The following is an 8448-nucleotide window of genomic DNA, read 5'->3' on the forward strand; positions in this document are numbered from 1 at the left end:
TTATTCAATCTGATATACGTATTGTTTTCTGGAATACAAGAAGCATTCTTAATAGACTAGAGGAGCTTAGAGTGATGCTAGATGAAATTGATATTTTTATAGGCGTGGAAACATGGTTAAACGACACCATTCCTCACATAGTTATTAGCTTCCCAGGTTTTATGGTGCTTCGGCGAGACAGGACGTACGCCAGAGGAGGAGGTATAATTTTCATTATTAGAAATACTATAGCTTACAAAGCTATTAACAACCTCATCATTCCGAACATATCCACTGAAGTTTTGGGCATTACACTGACTAACCTTAAAGATAAAATTAATATCATTGCAGTTTATAGGCCCCCGAGCAATAGCGGAAATAATACAAATCTGTCGCTTCAGGAATGGGACCAAGTTTTTAGTAATACTCTATTAGATGATAAAACCATATTGGTGGGAGACTTCAATGCCCACAATGTCGCGTGGAATTGCAATAGAAATGATATAAATGGTTCTAGAATCATCTATACTTTAGCTGATTACGACTTAATTTTAATAAACAATAATACTAAAACCCGTATTGATCTGCGACGAGGTACAAAATCAAATATTGATTTAGTTTTTTCTTCTCCTAATCTTCTACAACAGATTGTATTAAATATAGATGAAGACCCCCGGGGATCGGATCACTATCCAGTGCGTATTAATTTATCTGTACAAAAAGCAATTTATTTCAAAAAGACTTTCAAGTTGCAGACCAAAAAAACCAATTGGGTTAAATTTAAAAATACAATGGCTGAAAATATTAATGAATTCAAAACAGATTCTTTTCTCAGTTTAAGTTCAGTCTCGCAGTATAAATTCCTCATTAAAAAAATCACACAAGCAATCATAGATTGCACCCCAAAAAAGGGAATAATCCCCAATTTCGCCATAGCAATCCAGTAGAATGGTGGGATTCAGAGTGTGATAAGGTAAAGAGAAAAAGAAAAGCTGCCTTAAAAAAATGGGAATTTACCTTAGATTTTAAAGACGTAATTGAATACAAAAAGAATGCTGCCATAGCTAAAAAAACTTTTAAAAAGAAAAAGAGTGACTGCTTTCGAAAATTTGCAGAGACCATCAATTTTAGCACAGACCTTAAGTATACATGGGAAAAAGCAAAAATTTTTAAAAACAAATGGATAAAAATTAGACCCGATAGTATTGAACAAAATATGCAAAATAAAGAGAAAATTGAAGCTGCTCTTGAAAGACTATGCCCACCGTGGGTTCCAAGTAACCCTAACATTTTCCCTGTTACCAAAAATAACACGCTATTCGACACTCACTTTAGTTTCATAGAATTCAGCATAGCATTAAATTCTCGTCAACATAATTCCGCACCTGGAACGGACGGGATAACGTATGAAGTCATTAATATGCTTCCCACTCCAATAAAACATATATTCCTTGACATTTTTAACCTCATGTTTCATAGCATGGAATTCCCTGACGAATGGAAAAGCATATTTATACATTTTATTAATAAACCTAATTCGGATAGCTTAAGACCTATTGCACTGACCTCATGTGTCTGCAAAATCTTAGAAATCATGGTCGCAAATAGATTTTGCTGGTGGCTGGAAAGAGAAAAAATTATCCCAGATACACAAACCGGATTCAGGAAAGGTTTTTCCTGTGCGGATAACCTAACAAATGTTGCAATGTATATTGAAGAATCTTTTAATGAAAAAAAACATACGCTAGGTATTTTTTTGGACGTGATTGGAGCCTTCAATAACGTTCAATCAGATATTCTCGTTGAAATATTGGCACAAATAGGGTGCCCCTTTAAACTCGTTAAATTCTGTTTTTTTCTTGTCTACGAGAGATTAATCTATACTAATTCAAACATAGATCTCCCGAGAACACTGTATAAAGGCGTTCCTCAAGGAGGAATTTTAAGTCCGCTGTTTTACATTATATACGTTAGCCACATTGTTCGCAATATACCGAAAGCTATAACAGTCTCCCAATTTGCAGACGATATATCTTTGTTCCTTAAAACTAAAGACCCCAATCAGGATAAAAATATAATGGAATGTGCACTAGAAACAATTAGAAATAATCTATTCAAACTGGGTTTGGATCTATCTCCGGAGAAAACGGTATTCGTACATTTCAACAAAAACAAAATACTGCCGGGAGAATTTCAAATTAAATTGAATGATATGATGATTAAATCAACTGAATCAGCCAAATTTCTAGGTATTTATTTTGACTTCAAGCTTTCTTTTGATAAACATGTCAATTACATTGCCCAGAAAGTCAATAGAGCCACCAACATTATAAAGTTCCTCAGAGGTACTTGGTGGGGATCACACCCTTCCACTCTAATAACTTTCTATAAAAGCTACATCAGATCCATAATGGACTATGGAAGCTATATTTACTTCCCAAAAAATAAAGAAGCAAAGCTACAGTTAGAACGACTACAGAACCAAGCTATCAGATTGGCTCTTGGCCTAAGAAAAAGTACACCTACTAACATACTACTTGCCGAAGCCAAGATAACATTACTAGAAGAAAGATCTAAATTTCTATGTAAAAACTTCTTGGTAAAATGTATGTCAAACCGTACTTCTAATACGAGATACAATGTCAACAGATTTCTACAAACAACTATAACGCGAGATCGTACTCCGAAGAGATTTCAAATTTTAAAAGAAAGTATCCAAGCTGTAAATTGTATTGATCATCTGATTTTAAAAAGAGACTTCTACAACTTTTTTAATTATACATATGAGGATATTATATATAACGTTTTAACTAATACAAAAATAGGAATGGAGCTATCGCACTCCGACTCTCCCGACTTATTATTCAAGTCCAAATTTAGCAATCAAAATGTAGTCCAAATTTTTACGGATGGAAGCAAAATTCCCGATTCACCTTCAGTAGGTGTAGCAGTGTTCTTCCCCCAATCCAACACGTCGGTTGCCAAAAGTGTCCACAGATTCACTTCCATCTATACAGCAGAGTGCTTAGCCTTATACGAAGCCACTAAAATTGCACTTAATTACAAAAATAAAAATATCAACATTTTCACTGACTCCTTAAGTCTGATTCACTCGCTCGAAAATCCAAATTTCAGCATCAAAACTAATGACTACATTCTTAATATTAGAACCAACATTTCCAAATTTAGCAATAGTAACGAACACGGTACAAATATACAGATATACTGGATTCCAGCAAATAAAGGAATTAATGGCAATGAAATTGCGGATCAATTGGCAAAAAAATCTGTAAAATACCCATCAGAAAATATAAGAATTCCATACACAGATTTTAAAGCCCAGTTTAAACAAACAATGAGCGAAAATAACGGTAAATATTTAGAAAATCTTGGGAAAGAAAAGGGAACACACTACTATCAAAACTTTTATAGTAGATCTCCTAAAACTTGGTTTAGTAAACATTGTAAAATAAAGCGAGATGTAATAGTGACAATAGCTAGAAGCAGGTCAGGGCATTACAGTCTCAACGAATCATTGTACAAAATTAAAGTGGTAGATAGCCCTCAGTGTCAGTGTGGACATCCCACTCAAGATCTTAACCACATTGTCTGGCAATGTGATGCCTATGACCAGGAGAGAGAAGTGTTATTGAATAAGTTGGGGAAATGCAGGTTATACCCTCCTTTTACGATTAATTCGTTCCTGGCAAAACCAAATATTTCAGTTATGAAAATTGTACATGAATTTCTCCAAAAATGTAACGTAAATGTCTAGTGTATAGTGTAACAAAAATGTAATTCTGTATCATTAACAATGTAACTATTTATGCCTGTCGTTAAAAAAAAAAAAATGTATGTATACTTTTGTAAACCATTGTAAAGCAGAATAGCCTTCCATTCAGAGAAGAGCTCAATTGCTTCCAAATAAAGAAAAAAAAAAAAAAAAAAAAAATAATGTTATAGTCAGTGTTCAAAATTTTCTTATTATAATATTATTGATTTCATGAAGTGAATTGCAAATGTGCAAGGTGAAGGTGCAACCAGTGTGTGCTTTCCGTAATCACATATTATGCGTGTGAAGCATAGACCCTAAGTAAAAGAGAGATCCAAAAACTTAGAGTAGCACAACGCGGTATGGAGAAGTGCATGCTGGGCATAACGCGAAAGGACAAAAAGATGAATGAGTGGATAAGGAAGCAGACAAGAGTTCGCGATGTGATAGAGTTTATTAAAAGCCTCAAATGTAGATATGCTGGACACATTGCTAGAAGAAGAGACAATCGTTGGACGAATTTAGTCATCCGGTGGTATCCAAGAGGTACAAAACGTCCACAAGGTAGACCAAGAGGCCGCTGGATCGATGAAATGATAAATTTCTGCGGAAGTACGTGGCAACGCAACGCACAGGACTGAGAGAAGTGGAAGCAGCTTGAAGAGGTCTTCATCCAGCAGTGGATAGATTCAGGCTGATGATGATGATGATGAATATTATTATAATTATTATTCTTGTTTATTTGTTAGATTTATAAGTATACGTTTTGTGTTACCTAACTGAAAATACATTCTAAACAAAATGTATATAAGTACCTACTTATTTTGTTATAATTAATATCACCATAAAACACTTTTAGTTGCAGGATCGTGTGATTGTCAAAGCATCTTAAGAATTCCTTGAGTGTATCAAAATAAAACATCAAACCTGTAAAATACAGTGCCAAGTAATAAAGAATTCAATTTACTCGTGAATAGGAAAAGACAAGATTTCTGCTATTTTTTTTTAAAGTAAATTACTTGTTTAAGAGTGGTTTGTACTGGTGCAGTGACTGAAAATGTGCAATATATTCAAAATAATATATTACTTTACAAGTGCACGTCATATCAAAGATGTAAACAGATTTATTATTTTAGACAATGCCATTGTCATGTATAAAAATGTAATTTAATAAAAACAGAATTTTAAATTTAATAAAATTTACTCTTCTTCTCTGTTATAAAAATATTTGAATTACAATACGCAAAAAGCTTTTGTTAGATATGAACAAAATATAAAATGTTTGTTTCCAACATAAAATGTCTGCCAGACATAATTTAATTTGTCAAATACAACACAAGAAGCGTAACATTGTAGTTACATCTTACATACAAGTAATATACTATCCAGATACATAATAATGAAAAAAAACCAAGAAAAATAGCGTTACCAAGTAGGATTTAAACTCATATTATCTTCATTATCCGTATAAGTGTTGTACACTTTAAGCGATCAACGCGTTTCTAACTTAATTCAAATAACTTCTAACAATAATAATTATTAAGCTAGGTGTGTCAAATTCTGCCAAAGAAAGAATAAATCAAGCTACGTAATGGTTTTATGACCCAATTTGATTATAGGATGGTACAGGCTTCTGACACTTAATGTTACATATTATTATTACCACCGTAATAATATAATATCTAATAATTATTGTAATTGTAAGCGATTGGCCAAAGCAGATCCAGTTTGATTTTGTGTGAAATTGGCGCCTGTGAAAGCGCTTCGATTTCAGGCAGGTAGAGGAAAAAATGTCAGTCGCGATTCGGCTGTATTAACAATTACCTAGTAGTCTTTTCAAAAACTGAAATTTTAGAGGCTCACTGTTTTTGTGTCGAGAGAGCATCTTGTGATCTCAGCCAATACGTTACAATCAATTCCATAACCTGTATATTGTATACCATAAAAACATGCTTTTATATAAATTTGTATCAAAATTAACGTTTTGGGTCAAACTCAACCACAAAAGAATTAGTGCCCGTTATCGATTATCCTTGAATCATAATGACGTCCAGATTTCTGTAATTTTCCAGCATCGTAATACTCTACACATGGACGGTTTATGATGATGATGAATATATTAACTTTAAGAATTGTAACAAAAATTATCTATCTACAACGTTTATATCAAGCTTTCCGTGAAGGTTTCTACTCCCTAATATCATGGAAGAGAGTCAGCCGTATAGAATATATTATTATCAATATAAAATGTAAAATCAAATCTATTTCTTCCCCCTTTCTTGTAAATCCGTTAATAGCAGAATAGGAAGTTGGACCTGGCCTGTTTCCTCGGTTGGGACACTCGGACTTTATCTCTTGTCCAGCTTCCACTTATCGATATATGAATGGAAATATTATTGTTACCTTGTACGCTGTAATTGTAAAAGAAGTTGTCTGATTGTGGAAACAATACACATCATCCTGATAATAAATAGATGCTGGCTTAGAGCCCTATTCTACGCCATATCATTAGAACATTATAATTGTGTCGCTACATTTCAAAGCCAAGCCAGCCAGCCAAGTCCACCTTTAGGAATTTTTGACTTTTTTGTGAATTGCTGAAGAACTGCTGCTTTCTAACATTTCTGCATTATCAAAATGTAGGATTTATTAATTTTAAATATTCTATACTCGAAATAATATAAACTTTCACCCTTGTGACTGTGTATTTGAGAAAACAAAAAGCTGTTTTTCGCCTATTCGTCTATTATGGACTTGGTTGATTTTGAAATCTAGCGACACAATTATTCTTGCTAAATTAGTAAGTTCCTACCATCTGGTAAGTAAATATTATTCAATACTTCACAATATAAATTTTTAAAAAGCTGTCTCTAAAATTTCTGCGAGCTTTTAAAAAAATTCAGCATCGTACTTTTCTCCAACGCCAAATTCACGCTCAGCCAAAGGGCTTATACTCAACGGCAGTCAGAAGTACTAAGTAGGCGGTATATTGTAGAGTAGTAGGTACATAGTTAGTGAGGTCCACAATAAGTCAGTGAGCTTTTGCTGGGAGAGGGCCGTACTGCTTCTTGTTTTCGCATTAGCCGTAATGAGCACTTCGAGTTTCACTGTTAGGGCTGGTCGAGAATTAGTGTTTCCGAAAATATTTTCTGTTTAAACTTTTTCTTTATACTCATAAATAAGTACCACGTTTACACAACTATTAATTATAAGAATGAATTTTCTGTTCATTCACGTCGATAGGTAGTAGGCAGTGGCGAAGACTCCGTACTAGGCGGTTATTTGAAGCCTACCTTCTTAAGAAAAATATTTTATAATTGCATATTGACATATTTATATAATCACTTGATTAATTTATTATTATTATTATTATATTATTATATTCTATAAAATAATTTAGGTACTGTTCGGTTATACCGGAGGCAGCGGAAAACGCATTTTGAAAATAGCCGATAAACTGGATTATTTGTTAGTTAGGGTTAGTTTAGGTTCGGTTAGGTTGGGTTAGGTTAGGTTTGGTTAGGTTAACCTAACAAATAATTCAGTTTATCGGCTATTTTCAAAATGCGTTTTCCGCTGCCTCCGGTATAACCGAACAGTACCATAATTTATTTTGCCAACGAGAGGTGCCGTTTGTGTAGGAATGTATTACAGCGATAATTAAAAACAATCTGCAAAGGTTTTAAAAATATGCGCCATCTATATTGACGTAAATAAAGGTTGGATTATGTTTCAAATAATTCATAATTTTTTTTCATAAATGGACTTTACGTCACGTAGCCCCGCCCAGTCTATCGAATTGTATGAACTAAGGTAAGCTCCGATCGCAGAACCTAAAACTAAATAGTTATTAATAAGATAATTTAAAAAATAATTTGTATGGTAAAAGAACTTTTATCTAATGATTTTTGATGTGTATAAATGTTTTTAAAAAATACGCAATTTAAACTGATCGCTTAATTTTGTGTCGTCAGTGAGTTTTTGAAGTTTCATTAAATTAGTGTGTCGTTGTCATTAGTGTCTACCTATTCATTAGTAGTAATATCTTATTATCTTGTTATTTCCCGGAAGTATACCTGACAAGTGTGTTCTTTTTATCAGATCTCCACAGCCTACCTCTTTCCAAAAGTCACCCTTCGCCACTTGTAGTAGGTACTCACAACTACTACACAAAATGTAAGCAATGATAATATATTTCGCAATATAAGACACTAGGTAGGTAATCATATAATAAAATCATGACGATATTTTCAGATAAAAATAAATATCATTAGCTGGGGTTGATCCATTGCTGGGTGAAGACTGTAGAGGTTTTACCCAACTCTACAACTGCCACACCATTGTCTATGTACATGTTTGGGGCATAGACAATGGCGAAACGGATATAAGAATCTGACAGGTTGTCTAGAAACTTCGTTCCTGTGTAAAGGTTACAAGGACGCTCCAGTCCTTCGCTAAATTATTGAGTTAAAAGTTTAATATGAAGCCTTAGTATTATAATATAATTTATTACCATATTATTTGCCGTGTAATTACAAACAATTAATGTGCGCCACAATATAAACGATATAAAACATCATTATATATTATACATATCTATCCAAATGTATGTCACACACACACACGAGCAACCAATCTGATATCAAACTAATAACAGATATTGTAGGAACAAAGTAAATAACAACCAACACGGGATG

This window comes from Rhyacophila brunnea, unplaced genomic scaffold, assembly GCF_057557595.1.
Source record: "Rhyacophila brunnea isolate RB1 unplaced genomic scaffold, BYU_Rbru_1.0 scaffold_16, whole genome shotgun sequence".
Lineage (NCBI taxonomy): Eukaryota > Metazoa > Arthropoda > Insecta > Trichoptera > Rhyacophilidae > Rhyacophila > Rhyacophila brunnea.